The following is a 19868-nucleotide window of genomic DNA, read 5'->3' as shown; positions in this document are numbered from 1 at the left end:
AAACAGGGGTGAAAAAGTACCTGCAAGAGTGAGATAAATGGACAGGGAGTGTCTGGAGTGGATGAAAGAGGAATAAGGAAATAAAAGGCAGCTTTGGTATTTAGAACACCCGCGATTATGTAGTGTCAGGCACAGACTTCTAGCCCAAAAATGTGGGTGCCGACTCTAATTCTTTTACAAATTAACAGAGGATTTTCTTAGTATCCATGCGATTACCCATCTGCAACGAGAAAAGCATTAGATATATTCAAGTTTCAGAAAGTCTATTTTTAAAGTGATATATCCATTTAAAGAGATATGGCCTTATAGTCTTAGATGTTGCTAACAGATTATTGGAAGGGGTTCATTTCTGATTCTATGGTTATGGTTTACCTTTGAGTACTTACACCTAGATTACATTCTTCTTGTGATTTTCATAGTCCTGACCAGAACCGGCAACTCCTCGTTTGTTGTGTAAAGTTACCAAAGCTGTGATGCTGAATTGATAGACCCCTGCACGTTGCTTTTTGTGCTTTCAACTTTGTCAGTACTAATACCAGTCCTTTCTTTCCAATTGAAGAGTATAATTTTTCAAAATCGAGCTGCGGATAGTGGCCCAACCCCAGAATTTGAATTTGGGCTTCCCAATTAATATTCATCAGTCAGTTTAGGTCCCCAAATATTCATAAACTCACCCAAAACATGTTTGCAATACTTTTGCAATTGGAAATGGACTGCCTCAAGCAGGGCTAAGTATTCTGCTCTCCCCTGCAATCATTTCGCGTTCACGCTCCCCCGCCCCATGCTCACCATGCAAAACCACCACTGTACCACCACAGCTTCCATGAATCATGCATATATTCAAATTATCTTTTTCTGCATTAACAGAGTAGGCCTTCTACTAAACAATATATATTTTTTTAAACATGTTTTTATTGGCATTTATAGTTTACAATAACAAAGTGCGTTAGGATACATTTGGTTGGATTGCATTCATCTCAGTTTACTTCGTGGTGCAGTGCTAACCACACATTAATTAGACAGGTATCCTGGCAACATTAAGGCCTGATGCTAAGTGATTGCCATAGAGAACTGGGGTGCGAAACTAGGGGAAGGTTCATGGAATTCTGGGTACTGACGTCAGATGAGGTATATGGGCGATATATGCCTCGCTAATCGGTACATCTGTCTTCTACTAAACAAATGTAATGAAGTTCGATTTGGTGAAGGCTGCAAGGGATCTGCCACTGGCCACAGGACGTTTGAAAAAAACCAAAAAAACCTCTTTGGGTAACTGGATCCGATTGGTTGTTCCTATCTAAAGAAACACTGTGAATAGGATTGAATGGATATGTTCATCTAAGATTAATATTACCTGTGGTTACCAAGCATATAGAACTGATATATACTTTGTTTACATAATGGTAATTTTTTGTGCCATTGTGGCACTTATGCAATGCTCTTATTTCACACACTAGGGACACAGTGAATAAAAAGTAGTCTGTTAACAATGATGTAGTGGTTGGAGTAGTGCATCTTGAAGAATTCGAGCAACACTGCAGCCTGGGGCTATAATAGTTGTGAAAGGCCCCCACCATTGTTGTTGGCCTTCTCTGGTTTGTAGCTTTAAACAGCTGTCTTTGCTCTCGGTAGCGGGCACTAGATTCTAGATCAGGGATTTCAAGAGAACACGTTCAGTCTGTTTCCACCGTTTGAATTCATACTGTAAAGTTTGTTCTCAGTTGTTTTCGCATTGTATAATCCCTCCATTGATGGAAGACTTCCTGAAGGATACCCATACCTCATCTTCATCACTCTCGGGTGTCAGTCAGGCTAGAGCTTAGTTAGAATGGACGACACCCATCACCAACACCTTTACCTGCTTCTGATCGGAAACATGTATGGTGATATACATTTCCAGAACAAAAGAGGGACTGAAGTCAAACTGATCTTATTCAATTGCAGAGGTTTTGGGAATGCCTAGGTATTCAGCGTTACTAGGCAGCTGTCACTGCCATCTTTCTCCATAAAACGGGCAAGAAAACAGAATTAAGCCAGATGTAAATATTGACGCTTTAGTTTGGAATTGTATTAAAAACTCAACCTGTTTGTGAAGTTACACATACACTTAAATCTTAAATTTGCCCATACTTGAAACACATTAATATTTATTAGTAGCAATGTATTTTCATATCTCAACATATTTTTTTGACATCTAATATTGTATTCAACTCTTGTTAAAAGAAATGCGTCCTACATTTTATATTCGGTGCTGTGAATTATTATAGTTTTAAAAGAGCAGGTGATGGCGTTAGGCACCACATTTTACCTCGTCTTCCAATTTAAGTAGCACAACTTCATGCTCTTCAAAAATGTTGTTCTTTCATGTCTGATAAAAAATAACTTTTTAGTTGGGTATCAAGCTATGTCCACAAAAAAGATACTATTTAGACCGCATTTGATAAAACTGCGGATATTATTAGTGTTACATAAAATGAGTGTGAAACTGCATAGCACAATTGGACCTGGATTAGTGTAATATTGCATTTATTCCTCTAGCAGCCCTTTCCTTCAAATAGGCATCGTTCCTTTAACTAAATTAAGTGCTAAGATTAAGTCAGCAGCATTTGTGTTAACATTTGTTTTGCAAGGGATATCAATCATGTTTGTGAACGCAAGAGGACATTTTTCAATTTACCTACTGTATTATTTTCTGACTGCGTCAAAAAAGGTTTCCAGCACTTACAGTGAGTGGCATTTAATATAGAACAACAGGGACGGGGTGAAGGCTACGTGTGACCTTATTCAAATGTCGCCGCCATTACGCAGGCGCTCCTAATGCAATTATAATTAAATACTCAATGGCGTTCTTGCAAATCCGAGGATCGATCACAAATAAGAACATCAAGACCATATTACCCCGGAGCAAGTGTCTAGCGTGCAAGTGTTATGGATCACAAGGTTTCCATTAACAAAGTTTAGGGGCGCTGCTCTGCTCCAGACAGGGCTGCATTTACCTAAATTGCCTTTTCTTGCAGAAGTCAAACCTTCTGGATTGTTTTTGAATGCAAGTGCTCCCAGTCTGTGCTGTGTTGAGCTCTATGATTGGCTGCACACGACACAAAGGAAACCCCAGGTGGGTTGGGGGACAATGGGATGCTTTCAGGGTCGGAGCCTTTCAGCCCCAGGAGCAGCACGCGCATTCCTTCTGGGCACACACATGGGTGTCTGCTGTAGACAAATAACACTGTGTGGTACTTTCCCAAAACGTGAATTATTGAAGATTTTGATTACTTTTACTCCATTACTACCTATGAATATCTATTTTTTTTGCAAATAAATTCAGAAACTGCGGTGTTACAAATCACTTGGGGGGAGAATTTCAAAAGATTTGCGCAACGCAGCACAACCCCCCTCCCCACGCCTATTACTTTTACTCCATTACTACCTATGAATATCTATTTTTTTGCAAATAAATTCACAAACTGCGGTGTTACAAATCACTTGGGGGGAGAATTTAAAAAGATTTGCGCAACGCAGCACAACCCCCACCCCCACGCTAGGCTGTTCTGCGTTGCGTGACAGGGAGGGAGCAGGAGAGCAACCTATCTTCAGCGATATGGCTCTCTCCTCCACTTTCCCTTGCGCCGGCGCTGATTTCAGCTGCCGTGCGCCAGGCACACACCTTAGCGCCATAGCACTGGGGTGGGTGCACTAGTCCAACATAGGTTTTGTACAGAAAGTGTACCCTTCCTGTACAAACTATAATGCCTAGACACGATGCAAAGCTTTTCCCACTTTGTATGTGTGCTGCAAGTGCAGCACACATGCAAACTCAGAAAAGCGCGAAGAAATGAAAGTATTTCTCCTGTTAGCGCCTCTTTTGAAGGGGCATTAACTTTTGGCACAAAACAATGTCTACAAATCTTTGTAAATATGGTTTTGCATCAAAAGGCATGGGTGGTAGCATGGGAACTCCCATGTCCTGCCCATGTAACGCCCCTCAGCGGTAAGTAACTGCTTTGCTCTACTTTGAGGGTGCTCTCCTGCATAAAACAAGTTTTGCGCTGGAAATTAAATAGTAAAAAAATTTTTTTGCGCTGGTTAGAATCACTTCTGTGGCGCTAACCCTGCGCAAAATGTGTGTAAATCTACCCCATGTGTCATTTTTAAAAACAACCATTCACAAAGCCAATAGTTTTGACTCTTCAATTGTGCACGCACACATGCAGAGAGGATCTATCATCCATGTATACATTGACACGGATGGCGCATGCATGCAAATATGCAGATAGACCAACATAACTACAGACATCCATGCACTCACAGACTAACTCACCTGGAGCCACCCATGCACATAAAACACCAACAAAATGCACCCTTGTGCACAGTAGTACAAAGCACTTCTGCACACGGACCACCTATCACACGGTTTCCCCATACACTGATACACAGGGAGTGAGAGGCATGTGAAATGTTATGTTGTTTGCATGCATAGCTTTTTATGCTCATTTAAGGTACTTTTAAAGTGCCAGATGTGACAGAGAATGTAATGGAGATGTTAAGGGAGGGAACTATAAAGTAGCCCAGTGACTGGAATAATCTTTCTCAAAATTGGGTCATACTGGATAGCCAACCTTAATCGTCTAGTAGCCAAAGACCAAATATGAGAGGAAAACAGGCTACAAGACATAAAAGGAGTAAGCTGGAGATGGTAGAAGGCATAAGACAAGCAGTGGCCAAAAATGAGAAGAATCAAGACTTGACTAAGGGCACGATTTATATCTTGTTCGTTAAGGATACTCCGTTGCAACGACGATGAGGTATCCTTACTACCAAGATAATACTCTCTCACCATATTTATATGCAGGTGCATCATAGTTGTAACCATGGCAGAGACTAGTCCGTCTTCCCCATGGTTAGATCCCTCCGACAACCTGATGGAGTAAGGGCCTCTATGTCAGCCCACCTAAAATAGATGAACGGACAGACATAGAGTTCAATTTTCACTGCCTGTCATCACCAGGAAAACACTTTTGGTAAGGGGTAGTGAAAACTGTCTAATACCCCCTCGCCATGGGAGATAGCTCCCTAAGTAAGTGGGCATTTTAAAAAATTTTGTTTATCCGCTTTGGGATTTTCTTTTTGAAGATAAAAAATATATACGTTTGATGGATGGCTCCTGTAGGAAATTGGGCATTTAGTTGTGTGGTCTACACAAGTAATATGTCCACAATTTCATCTTACTGGGACCCAAGCACCCCATTGTAGCACTTGACTCTCTCAGGGTAGCGAAACAGAGCAGTCCAAGGCATATTCAGGGGAGGTGATATGTTCTAGCCTTGCACCCCATTTTCGTCTGTTTTTTTTTTTCTTTTGCCTGGTCCCACCTGGGCATCCCACATGCCTCTCTTTGTTGGGTGCAACTCCCTGCTCGACAAGCAGGCTCTTGTGCTGCTGCGGGACTCTGCAGCACGTCTCCCCTTCCCACTCTGGCAGGCAGAGAATCCTCATCTTGGTGGCCGCCTCACTCCCCCAGACACAGGCACAGGGAGCCCCCCCGCATTGCTCACGTCACATTGACCACCACTTTACACCATTGTTCAGGACCACTGAATAACGATGAACACTTTCAACGGACCTCTGAATATTGTCAAACCCCCACCTTTCTGACCACAACAAAGCTTCACCCAATCACATTCATTGATGCGTCTGGCGACTTTATTTCTTCCTTCCTGACTTCTACTCAGCGCCCCACTCTAGCTTGTTCCACTCTCTCCTTCATCCAAGCAGGAGCCAATTCTGTTCCTGGAAGCCTGCCCGCATCATTTTGAATGAGGTTTTATTTGTTACATCATGGACACTAGTGCGACAGGCCCAGACCATCTCCATGACCATTCTTACTAAGTCTTGCCCATTTGCTACAGCCATCTGGATGGTACCTTTGACCGTTCTATTTGCCCTCTCTACAACTCCATTGCTGTGTGGGTTATATAGTGAGGTGCGATTGTGTTGACTTCCATAAGACTCTAAGAAAACTTGCATCTCATGCAAAGTCAGTTGTGTGCCATTGTCCATTATGATTACAGAGGGAATGCCTTTCCTACTCAAATTTTCTTTCAACAAACAAGCTGTTGCTCTAGTGGTAATCTCCCTCATAAACTTGACTTTCAATCACCTAGTATGTACATCAACCACCACCATACCAAACCTCAATTCACCCCTCGATTCATTAATGGGCCCAATAAAACCCAAGCTAAAGGTGTGCCATGCCTTGCCCGAATTGGGTATTTGTCCCAAGTCTGCTTGCACTCCTATTCTCAATCACTTTTCATCCTTCTTGCACATACTACACCTCTTGTCCCACATATCCACTGGTTCATCCAATACTGGTCTCCATCATTCTCCTCTTAATCTTTTCTTTGTCTTGGATTGCCCAAGATGCCCCTCATCTGCTACCTCTACTAGTTTTGACCACAACACAGGAAGAGGTACACATTTTTCAACCCTCCTGACTACCATATCCGCACACACTGATAGTTCATCCAAGACCTTGAGATATGGCCTGACAGAGAGCGCCACAGAACCTTTCTTCCTACTTCCTAACAAAATTATGAATTTCAGTTCCTTAATCGTGGGATGAGACACCATTTCCTTTCTCCATTCCTCCACTGTAATGGCTTGTGCACCCCCAACCACATTATCTTGCACTGACACCACTGTAACCTCACTTTCCCTTGCCAAAATAGCAGGGCCATCCAGCTCCTGCCAACAACAACCTAGATAAGCAGTCAGCTTGACAGTTCCTCCACCCTTGAATATGCTCCAATGTATAACAATAATAAAGTCGAGCCGCAAATCTGGCCAACCTCACAGATCCCTTGCTAGTTCCTCTTGGAAGCAGAACCTTTACTAACATTTTGTGGTCTGCTCGCAAAAAAGTTCTGAAATATTCCGCCCCCCACGCTGCTGCTAGTGCTTCGTGATCTGTAACCGAGCAGTTTCTCTAGGATTTTTTCAAGGTTCTGGAAGCAAATGCGAATGTTTTCTCATGTTTGCCATAGATGTGTGAGAGAACCACCCTATGCCCATGGCACTGGCATCAACAGTGAGCACACACTTCAGTTTGGTGTCAAACGGTGTCAGGATTCCAGCACCACAAATTTCTTTTTTTATGAGATCATAACACTTTTTCTATTTATTACCCCACAGAAAACTGGCCCCTTTTTTAACAGTAATCCTAAGCATTCTCTCTTATCAGAAAACCCTTGAACGAATTTGGCATAATTTTCGATGAGCCTAGGAAAGACCTCAAACATCTTTATCAACAGGTGAAGAAGCTAACCTAAAAGCATTTAACAAATTCTCTCTGGGTTTTCCTTATGGGTGGGCGGAATTTGCGAAATTAACTTTCGCAAACTATCGCGAAAATGCTAAAAATCTCCGCAAACACGCCGGAAATATCGCGAAGATGCATAAGTTTTTTTCCCGCTTGTTCGCGGTATTTTTTACGTGATCGCGGGTCGCCAACTTACCCATGCGGTTGCTCACGGGCGCGGCCATCTTGTTTTCACTTGTCCCGCCCTCTCGCGATGCTTACTTCCTGTTCCGGGTCGCGCAATGCATGTTCGCGCCCGTTCGCGGTCGATATTTCCTGTTCGCGACCGCTTTTACTTGATCGCGTTGCTTTTTGCTTGCTCGGGAGAAAATATCGCGCGAACTTGCGCACGTGGTCGCAATGGGCGCGGCCATCTTGTTTTTCACTCTATTGCATGGTTCTGGGGCCTGATTTTGAATCCTCCCAAAATCTTTTCAATCCTTTGTTTCTAGCCACTTTTTTTGGATCTTTATTACTTATTATTTCTCTAACTATTTTCCTGCCTCTATATTTTTGTTTTTTGTCTACTTTTTCTTTGTTTTTTAGCTACTTTTTCTCTGTCTATTGCCTGCTATTTATTTCCTTTACTCCTTGATTTATTTTACCTTTTCTTTCCCGCCCCGTCCCCAGAACCATGTCCAAGGGTAGGGCTGTTCGCCGGCGCAGCCAGAGCCGCGACCGCCTACCTAGCGGAAGGCGGCACTCACAAGGGGTGCAGGCACGGGCCTTATTTGGGGAGGTGGAGTTGGCTGCACTAATTTTCTTTGTGCAGCGCCACCTCCCCTCAACCCTGGCAGCAGGTGGCAGGCCTGGGTCCGGGTACGGCCTCCGGGAGTGTCGGCAGCGGTGGGGGAAGGTGCGCCGGGCAGTGTCACGCTTCTCTGGTGTTCGGCGCACCCAGGCGCAGCTGACACACCGGTGGTCTGACATCTTGGACCGTGAGCAGGACCTGCTGGGAGTGGAGGTCCCGGGGCTTGGTGAGTACCTATTTAATTATTACTACTTTGTGTCTGTTCTTCTGCTCTGTGTTATATATTGCGAATATCTTTTTTTTCTTCCAACCAGCTAGAATGTTGCTGCTTACATTCCAGGTTAATTACGTTTAAAAGTCTGTGATTTTTTTGACACAGGTGCTCTTCTGCGCTACTACTAATCTTACTTGTTTGCAGCTTTGCGTTTGCGCTTGCTTAGCGTGATTCTTTACGAGTTTATTTTAGAGAAATTAAGTTACGTAATGCTACAGTGACTCTAGTCCACTCCTTACTTTGTCCTGTCACTAATAGAAAGGGGCGGATTGATACTTCGGTTTAGGTACTTTGTATGAGCTTCTAATTTGTTAGTGGTATGCGTGATGCCCCCTCACTCAGTTACGTGACGTGCTGGTAGTACGGCTGTCTTTATTAGAACCTTTTCTAGTTTGTTCAATGAGTGGTGGTAGGCTTAGCAGTTACTTAGCACTAGCAGATCAGCATCAATCAATCAAACCTAAATTTGGTGTATACAAAACATGTAGTCATGTTCATGTGTCCTCCATGATTTGATCATATGCATTGTTGAGGAATACAGTGGAAATGCATACTTAATGTACAATTGGCATGCCTGGAATAGGTGGGCTAGGTTGGGTGGTACGCTGTACTTAGGCTTCGTTGTAACTTGGTATTCTGGAATCAGAATGGAAGACTGGATTACTTTTGATTAATAGTAACTTAAGTAGTCGAACTGCGAATCCCCCGATATTACTTGTTGACCAGATGAGATCGGTCAATTTAGTTATTGCAATTGTTGTTTACATAAGTGTTTTTTGACCGTTGTTGAAAAATATTGTATTTGTTTGACACCATCCATCAATGTTTGTCTCTTTCTTATATCTTTCCTGTTCATCAGCACCCAGGGGCAGACCAACAGGGACTGGGCAGTCGGCGGGACACACAGAACACCACCAGGAGGACACCGCTGAGGGCTCCTCTGCTGGCCCCAGTAAGTCTTCTTGTTTTTAATAATATTTCTTATTCCATAACTTGTACTGCCCCATATTTTTCCCTAACTATTGTTTGTTTCCAAATGCTATTTTTTTACCACCAATTATCCTTCGATCTGTACGGTTTCAAAAATCTTATCCCTGCCTCCGCTATGATGACTCTGAGTACTACGACTACTACATACTATCAGTCTCTCTGTACTGTAGTAGCTAGTCTTGCCCAGTTGGCCAGTGCCACTCTTTGTGAAAGGTTGTAATATAAAACTCATATTCACCAGTAGCTCGAGCCATTGAGTCCAATCCGTTGGGTCGTTGTCTTGTACTACTTTTACTCTTATAGATCTTGAGGCTTTGAAAATTCACAGCAACAGCCCTACCAGATTTATTACTATTTTGATATGATACCCTATAGGACATACTACTGTTGTAGGGATCTTGCACATACACAGACATTTGCACCAGAAAATAGGATGTTGGTGATGGTATGTTGGACCTTCCTTGCACACCTCAATCAGAAATTCCGCACCCACCACAATTCCACTGCTTGACTATAGTACTGTCTTGTCATAACTATTAGGTCTCGGAACCCTCCCCCTAAGATACCCAACAAGTAGACAACCCAGAACATAACACACCCAACCTCTCAGTCGTGGAAGCAATTCACATGCACACCCTTACTTTAATTTGCTCACTCGTGTAAGTTAGTCCACACCAAATACCACCAAGTCTATGTAAGTTCAAAATGTTTATTTCAATTTGAGAAGGTCTGTACACTGTTTTCTTATAAATGCAGCACCAACCGGAAAATCAATAACATTAAAACAATATACATTGTTACACTTATACAGTTGGGAATTAAATCATGATAACTGAACAGTGGTGAAAGGCAGCACCACCATCCCATAGCAATTTAGTTTATATAAATTCATAAATGAAGATGTGAGTGAAGGGACCCCTCACCTTAGAAGAACCTAGTACTGGTAGTTGTTGCATCATTCAGAAGCTCTGGTTCATAGAAGGGAATCTCGCGTCTGTAATGCGATAAATGAAATGGCGTGCGTTAGTATATTGCAACTTGCAAGCATTTCTCAGCCGTGCCAAAAAGTGTAGCATTTATGGATAAGCAATATGGACTAACAGTAACAGTAGTACACCAGTACTTCCTAAAAAAGTGGCTTGTTAATGTTTGTTGACCGCTTGTACGCAGCGCGTAGACTAGACAGTAGCAGTGTGAGGCAGGTCATGTGGGCTCAAAGGTGTCTTAAGCTGCAAGGGAAAGGTAACGTCACATGTGCAAAAATAAAAGACACAAAGGTAAAATGGTCGCATGGCTAGGGCTAATTAAGCAAAGGCTACAATGATCATATATAACTATTAGTGTCTACTCTACTACTACCTGATTTGTACTAGTGATGTATGTTGGTATTAACTCATTTTCCAACCTTGCTACTGATCAATAGGGGGGAGGTGTATATGACGCCTAATAAATGTGTAATGTTTTCTAGGCGCACTACCGACCACCATTGCCGGGGCCAGCGAAGGCGACGCGGAGGGCGAGGATGCGGCAGTTGCTGCAGATAGCAACGGAGCGGTAGGGGGAGTGGCAGCACCAGTGGTAGGCGGTGGTAAGTTAGATTCATAATCCTTAACTATTGTTGAACTTGACAGTACACTCACTGCAAGGGTGTACTGTATGTATATGTATACTGTACTGTTGAGACTTAGGGCCCCATTAGGATGGCGGGCGTATTGCCCCCGCTGGGCCAGTGGTATTCACCGCCGACACCACAGGGGCAAACCTCCCGCCATCCCTGTAAAAAAGAGTCAGACCCCCCATATGTCGACCTGGCGGAAATGGGTTCAATATGGCGGTGGTGTCTCTCTGAACACACCGCCAGCCATATAATCTGCATTTTGGAATGCCTTTGCGTGGCGGCATTGCCGTCCGCCACGGAAAGGCATGCAGACATTGCAGAGTATGCTTGGGGGCCCCCATGGAGGGTACCTACCTATGCTATGGTACCCCCCTGCCTTTCAAAGCAAAACGTGACAGGCTCCGTGCGGGGCCCATCATGTTGTGCTTGGAAAAGCAGCACAACATGTATTTTTAGCATTGCTTTCGGCACCGTCAACCAGAATGTAAAAAAAAACAGGATGCGCCCGCCACTGTGCCGGGCGCATCATCCTAATTAATTGTCCCCACGGGACCCCCACCCTTTTTAGCGTGAGGATGGCGGGCAGAGAAAGTCCGCCCGCCATCCGATGTCGTATGTAAGTATGAGTTGTTGGGGACGTTTGAAGAGTGAACTAGAAGACTAGAATCCCTTTAATTTGCATAGGAGCGGAAGTATTGAGTAACCAATGGCCTCATCTATCTGATTTCAACTCCGCTTTGAAAGTTTTATGGAGAAGAGCACCTGGTGCACTGTTCAACTAAAAAGTGAAAGACGGGTGGAAGTAAGAAGGACGGGCGAGATTTAAAATGTTATGTACTACTGTGCTTTATAGTGCTACTCTACCATGCCACTATGTGTATAAATAATTAACTTGTCTTACTGTTTTTCTAAGAGTATACTTTACAATTGTCTTGTTTTTTCTTTTTGATACACAGCTACTCCTAACCTAAACCGCAAGGAGTTGGCCGCCAAGGCACGGCGCCGGAAGCTGGAGGCAATCCAGCGAGAATACCGGCGGCTGGTGGTCTTAGCCGAGGAGGAGGAGGAGACTGCGGCTGCAATTGTTGAAGCCTCCTCCCGTGGCCCGGGCCTCAGCCACCGCCCTCCAGCGGTACGGCGCCACCGTCTGGCGGCTGCCCGCTGCCACCGTTCCATCTCCGGTGCCCCCCCCCCACTGTGGCTGCAACTGCCGCACCCTTAGACGCCGCTTCGCCCGTTTAGAGGGCGAGATGTGCCAGATGCGTGTCCTCCTGGAGTCCCGCCCCACTACTTAGTCCCTGTCATCCTGTTCTACCCCTTTTTTAATTCTTGTTTGGGTGGGGGGGTGGGAACTTGTTTGGGCGTTACGGACTTCTATGGACATTGGTTGGGGTTAGGGAGGGGGTGGGTCAGCTTTTGTGGGTTTAGTTTATTTGTTAGGGTAAATTAAATATATTTTTCTATGTTACATGCAATGTTGTTAATGTTTTGTAGGTGGGGTAACTGTTTTACATCACACTGTTTCCTTGCTGGTGCATGGCCGCCCATAGCCTGTGTTTGATTTCAATAATTGGCTGACTGTATAAGACACAGATAGATGCGACACACCTCACTCATTGACTGGTCCTTCTAGTACTTTCAGTCTGTCCTCTAGTCTATGCATTCTTTGTACTGGTGTGTGAAAATGAAATCATTGACAACATGTCCATTATTAATTCTGCCTCCCCCAAACTTGTCTCTTACCGGTGCTTGATGTTTATGTCCAACTGTGGCACAGCACTGGCTGCATGGTGAAGATGGTTATCTTTTTCATACATGCCATGATTGGGGTGGTGGTGGTGGTAGCAGCATAGTAGTAGTAGTAGTAGACACTGGCAGGGCGGCAGCATTTGCAAAAAAAGAGAAGGAGACAGTCAATCGCCTTTGAGAGACTGTTAGGAGTAGTTGAATGAAGTACAGTACAGAACTTACCGAGCAACAATAATATGCTCAAATATTTGACAAAAAAACAGAATGGTGGTTAGGAGGATAGCCTACTAGACAGAGTTACAAACTATAGTTGTGTCGAGTCACTTGACTAGGCCTACAGCCTAACAGTTAGTGCTGTATATGAGGAATGACAAGAAACAAATCCAATCAATGCCGGCAATTCATGCTGAGGTATATGTTCCTTTGTTAAAAAAAAACCTCTGAAATATCCTACTCATGGGTGGCCAAGCAGAAGAAGATCATCGCTCTGCCTTGAAATTGAAGTAGTGTTGCTTTCACCACATCCGCCCCAGCAAGTATTGGTGTACATTTAATTTAGTTACACCTCGACAATAAGTCACACAGCCCGGGGGAAGAGGGTTAGGGTTTGTTGAATGGATGGGAAGGGGGTTTTTGGGAAAGGTTTGACATAGAAAAACAGTATGCATACATAGACAAACAAACGACAATCATTGAAGACTACCATATCCATATGTTAAGGGAGAAAAAGGCAATGCATGCATGATGATGAGAGACCCGTATTACATACACTTCTAGTTCTTGTTCTGTTGTTCCGGCCTTAATACTTTAACAGATAGCAAATAGAAATTTTAAATATTGGTAGGGAAGAATCGTAAACACAGAGCAAACCTAATGATGATTGATAATAACAACTCCAAGAACACACTGTTGTAAAGATTGTATACAAGATATTAATCAAATTATTTAAAAGAAGATAAAAGTGGATACTGTTACTGTCTTATCCTGGTCAAAAATGTGGACTGGATTTTTGCATCTCGGCATTCCTCTTGCTCCTCTCGTCCATCAATCTTGGGTGTGTTGCCTCGCCACTCGCCACTGCCCGGCTGGAAAAAAAAAGGTGATTGATTGGTAACGTAATTAATATGCATTGTAATGTTTTACAAAGTTTCGGGCAAGGCCCGGCCTGTAATTGTAGATTGAAAACCAAAGGGGATATTGAGAAAGAAAGTTAAAACAAATGCACAAGTGATGGTGTAGTGCAACAAGAACACTTTCTGAGGTGGCATCTATGCATCATCTCTACTCTAGTCTGTTTCCAGCATTGACCTTCAACAGTAACAGGAGAGAGCAGGCCCACAGTGCTTCGCATTAGCACATCCTACGTTAACACTTAAAATTCTTTTTTTTTCTCTCAAAGAGTTGGACAAACGCAAAGCACATTATCCATTCCAAACATAGCATTTTACAGTTTAAGTTAGTAAAATCAATGCACTGCAGTCATCCCACCGCTAGACTCTATTCAACTTCTACACAGACATTTGGGTCTGCTGTGGCTGTTGTTGTTGAAGTGTTTACCTTTTGGCTTTTCCGTTTAATGACACTCATGATGAAACGTCCTCCTGAGTCCTGACTTAATCATCATCATCTCTGATACTTTTACTGACTGACTGTGAAGATCGGCCTGCAGTATAAGTAAAATGTTTATGACACAACAAGAGTAGAAATATAAATATATTACTGACTTGAGTCATTCTTTATTGTGTACAGAAAGATAGATTACTAGTACACTTTGATATCACTTTGTGCACAACAAACAAACAACGCAAACACAAACACCAATAGCTTAGAGTCAGGTGTCCAATGCATGCCATTAAATGTCATCATCACCTGTTCCTTCTCATCTCAAGTTAACGGGCCATCTATTTCGCCATCATCATGATGGACGGTGCTGTTGTGTCAATCATACTCATTGCGCAGATTGAGTGAGTCCCCTTCCTGTATTGAATTAAAAGCAATGGGACACCAAGCTGCAGGAGAAGTACCAATTTCTTATTTGCAAGAAGGGGGAAATTAGTAGGGGTGGGCGGAATTTGCGGAATTAACCTTCGCAAATTATCGCGAGAATGTTTAAAATTATCGCAAACAAGCAGAAATATCGCGAAGATGCGGAAGTTTTTTTCCGGCATGTTCGCGAGATTTTCTGCATGGTTGCGGGTCGCCAACTTACCCATGTGGTTGCTTGCGGGCGCGGCCATCTTGTTTTGAGTTGTTCTCGCGGTGCATGATCGCGAGAAGAAAGACGTGATCGCGCGACGCATGACGTCACTGCGGGCGCGAACTGTCGCGAGACAGCGCAAATGGCTAAAAACAATACAACATCTCATGGAGAACGTGACCGGATCAAGAAAACTTGTCGGCGAACGCAGGGATTCAGGTAAGGCGATCGCGCGCGCGCGAGAATGTATCATTTTACAGCGCGAGCAAGAAACAAATTATCGCCAAGCTGCGGAAACCGGAATTTTTGACATTTTCGCGCTCTCCGCGGAACGCAAAAATGTCAAATTATCGCAATTTCCGCGAACGGAACGAAATTTTTGCCCAGGCCTAGAAATTAGTGTGATCTGTAGAAAGTTGATTAGTGGCAGTGCACAATTACATAAATTCAGGAACAACAAACACAACAAAATCTAAATCATTCAGTCTGCGACTCTGCGTCCAATGCATGGCATCAATCATTACCTGTTCCTTCTCATCTTAAGTTAACGGGCCGTCTATTTCGCCATCATCATGATGGACGGTGCTGTTGTGTCAATCATACTCATTGCGCAGATTGAGTGAGTCCCCTTCCTGTATTGAATTAAAAGCAATGGGACACCAAGCTGCAGGAGAAGTACCAATTTCTTATTTGCAAGAAGGGGGAAATTAGTGTGATCTGTAGAAAGTTGATTAGTGGCAGTGCACAATTACATAAATTCAGGAACAACAAACACAACAAAATCTAAATCATTCAGTCTGCGACTCTGCGTCCAATGCATGGCATCAATCATTACCTGTTCCTTCTCATCTTAAGTTAACGGGCCGTCTATTTCGCCATCATCATGATGGACGGTGCTGTTGTGTCAATCATACTCATTGCGCAGATTGAGTGAGTCCCCTTCCTGTATTGAATTAAAAGCAATGGGACACCAAGCTGCAGGAGAAGTACCAATTTCTTATTTGCAAGAAGGGGGAAATTAGTGTGATCTGTAGAAAGTTGATTAGTGGCAGTGCACAATTACATAAATTCAGGAACAACAAACACAACAAAATCTAAATCATTCAGTCTGCGACTCTGCGTCCAATGCATGGCATCAATCATTACCTGTTCCTTCTCATCTTAAGTTAACGGGCCGTCTATTTCGCCATCATCATGATGGACGGTGCTGTTGTGTCAATCATACTCATTGCGCAGATTGAGTGAGTCCCCTTCCTGTATTGAATTAAAAGCAATGGGTCACCAAGCTGCAGGAGAAGTACCAATTTCTTATTTGCAAGAAAGGGGAAATTAGTGTGTTCTGTAGAAAGTTGATTAGTGGCAGTGCACAATCACATAAATTCAGGAACAACAAACACAACAAAATCTAAATCATTCAGTCTGCGACTCTGCGTCCAATGCATGGCATCAATCATTACCTGTTCCATCTTATTTTCAGTTAATGGCCAGTCTCTCTCGGCTCTGAAAGGAGGAAAGCTATAGTAGTCATCTGATTCATGGTCCACTTCTTTTGGAAGGACTAGGAAAGTTTGAATTTGTTGTTACCATCATCCAATCATCATTCATGAGGGAAATGGAATTGAGCAGGAGATTCAGTATGATGGAGCGGAGGAGCTGGATTCGGAGGACTGTACTGTCAAATAGCAGACACCTGAAACTTGTATATTAAATTAGAAGAGTAGAAGACGGTGGTAATAGATTTGTTGTGATTCACAAGTTTATAACCGTAACGACAGACACATAAACAAAGGGGGAAAAAAGGGAGGAAGACAGTAAGTGCGAGCCTAATTGTCAGGGAAGTATAGCTCGTCCTCAAACTCTGGGGGTTCAGCCAGTAGTAGGTAATCATCTGACACAATACTTCCGTCACCTGAGCCGCTGTCCTCATCTTCCTCCGTTGATTCATGTATTGTGTAATTCGTGGTATGAAGTGCTGATTCATTTTGATCATTGTTAACCTCTCCACATTTTTTGGAGATAGACTGGTCCTTCTCAATGTTACAATGGAACCAGCAGCACTGAAAACACTTTCGGAAGAGAAACTTGCGACAGGGCAAGCCAGATAGCTTATCGCCAGCCTGCTGAGCGGTGGCCATTCAGACCTTTTCCTATACCAATACTGCAATGGGTTTTGATCAACGTACACCTCTGTTGGGTCGTCCAGATAGGCCTGGATCATCCGCTCAATGTTCAGGGTTGCTGCTGGTAAGCTTTTGTGCTGTTTTTTCTGTGCATCAGCACTGTGCTTACAATAGCCCATCTTTACATACCAATCCTGTAATGATAATGATTGTACTCGGCCTAATGATGATCCAGTTATTGTTTCTGTAGTCGATAGTGATGGTGAGTGTTGTGATTGTGAGCCAACCGCACTGCCCTCAGCCGACGAAGTTGCACTTGATTCTGCATGGCCTGCTTCAGTATCAGTACTTGTTGTGGGTTGATCTTGCGGGCTTTTATTTGGCAGCCATTCGTTTTCCAACTTACTGGCTGCTTCAGCTATACAACTTTTGTAGCGGGCAACATCATTGTCGGAAAAAGCAAGGAATGTCTTCAGTAGTCCCAATTTTGCACGTGGATCCAGAATTGTGGCACAAATGTAATGTTCTTGTGACAAAATTTTATTTTGTAACCTTACATTTTCAGTTAAGCACCGGGATAAGCTCTCCACCAAGTCATGGGCTTGCCTTCTGTCCTCCACACCTTTGTATGATTCAGACACATTATTCAGCTCATACTCTAGCATTTGCAATAATGGAATAGCTTGGCCCATTGTACAGTCCTCCTTGCTGACTTCACGTGTGAAGACCTCAAAAGGAGAAAGCATATCAATCAGGCATTTAATTAGGCTCCATTGCTCCATGTCAAGGTTCATGCCTTTAACAGTAGCACTAGCATCCCCTCTTCTTTTCCAGACATATTCATGGAGTGACATGTGCTGTTCGTACAGACGATCAAGCATGTAATACGTTGAGTTCCAACGTGTTGCCACCTCCCGGATGAGTGCCTTGACTGGCATCCTAAATTCACGTTGGATGATCCTCAGCTGCTTCCGAGCTTTAAAAGAATGGCTGAAATGAGTGCATATTCTTCGGCAGATGGCCAGTAAATTGCTGACTATGGGTTCTTTTTTCAGAAAGTCTTAATGTTTATGCAGTGCGCCAAACACGGAACCCTGAAATAGGAACCAAGTTCCATGGCCTTAAGTACATTACTGCCAATGTCTATGGCAACAAAACCAATACAAAGCCCTCTGGGCCGCAGCCATTCCAAAACCTTGGTGCGAAACTCGTGTAAAATGTTTTCAGCCGTATGAGATTTCTCCATGGCGAACATGGCTAAAGTTGCATGTTTCCGAGTACCTTCAAAAATCACAGCTGTGTCAACAACACCTCGTGCAGATAGTTTATCTTTAACCCCCACAAAAGAGATCCAGTGTGCAGTGATGCACATGTAATATGTGGCTTGGCAACTGCTCCACATGTCTGTTGTCAGGTGGATATTGTGCACAGCACTCTTCTGCAAAGCTTGTCCAACCAATTCCAGCACATCATGATGTAGTGCCGGAACAGCAATTCTTGCGAAATAGGACCGGCTGGGAACTTTCCATTTCGGGCAGATGGCAGACACAAATTCAAGGAAACCCACCCCTTCCACAAATGAAAAAGGAAGAAGGTCCAGCGCTAACATTTTAGCCATCTTCGCATTGTACAATCGTGCCGTTGGGTGGTTGCATTGGAACTGCCCCTCCAACCTAAACATGCTCTCAATGGTAGGCTGGCTTACTTTCCTTAGTGGTGCTGTTTTCATTAACCCACTACGGCTCAACGACACAGATTGTCTCATTGAGGTACTCGCCGGTCGCCTTGGTGTCTCACACAGACTCTGAGTATGGCTCTTACTGCGGTGCCACTCTGATGTTACAGAGGAGGATGTGGGCGTTACCACCACTGCACTACTGGGGACAGGGCTAGAAATGCCTCCCTCTTCTTCACCTGCCACCGCAATAATATCGCTCTCTGATTCATCCTGACCAACTTCAATGGGTTGACTTTTTCTACTTTCTTTTAACTTAAGTAGGTGATCCTCCCACACGATAGTGTGGTGTATTCTGAGATGACTTGCTTGTCCTCCGGTACCATAATTTGTACCAAGCTTACCACGCCAAACACCTTGCCGACAAATTGAGCATATAGCAACGTTCTCCTCCTTGGCGCTAACAGAAAAGAAGTCCCAAACTGAGGAGGAGAACTTTCTGGCACTGCTGGATGTGCCACTTTCAACACCAGATGAACTTGAGGGGGTGTTTGAAAATGTGTGACCCTGTGCACCTACACTGTGAATTTTACTACCACTACCTACTGAGATGGTTGAGCTGGATGTAGGTCTCTGCTGGGCCTTGGAAAATATATCAGCTGGAGGTAGTGGTGGTGTAACCTGTGTTGGTGAGATCCGTGCTACATCCCGCTCAGTAGCAGCCTATCTGGATAGGGTGAGAATGTTGGTCTCCAATCCCTTTGGGGCGGGAGTAATGTGCGTGATGACTGGCTCGTCTTCATCAACATCATCACCCCCCTCTTCTACATCTACCTCCATAACTCTAAGTTTTTCTGGGACCTTCCTTTTCAGAAGCATTGTCTTGTGGCGTATATCACTCTCAGACCGAGCTGGTGGGACCCAAGTGTCATCACGATCATCAGAAGCGGGGCTTGAAGAAGAATATGATGGACTAAGCCTCCTTTTCCTTGCTGGTGGTCTGGAAGACAATAGATCTTCTGAAACAGTGGTTTGACTTTGCTCCACTTTGTCTGCAGGAAGCTCGATTTCCTGAAATGCCCCTACGTCAGGAGCAACAACTACTATGGTGGGCTGTTGCGGCAGCTGCTGCTGTTC

Source organism: Triturus cristatus, chromosome 10 (assembly GCF_964204655.1).
Source record: "Triturus cristatus chromosome 10, aTriCri1.1, whole genome shotgun sequence".
NCBI classification, from domain to species: Eukaryota; Metazoa; Chordata; class Amphibia; order Caudata; family Salamandridae; genus Triturus; species Triturus cristatus.
Note: the sequence above shows the minus strand (reverse complement) of the source record.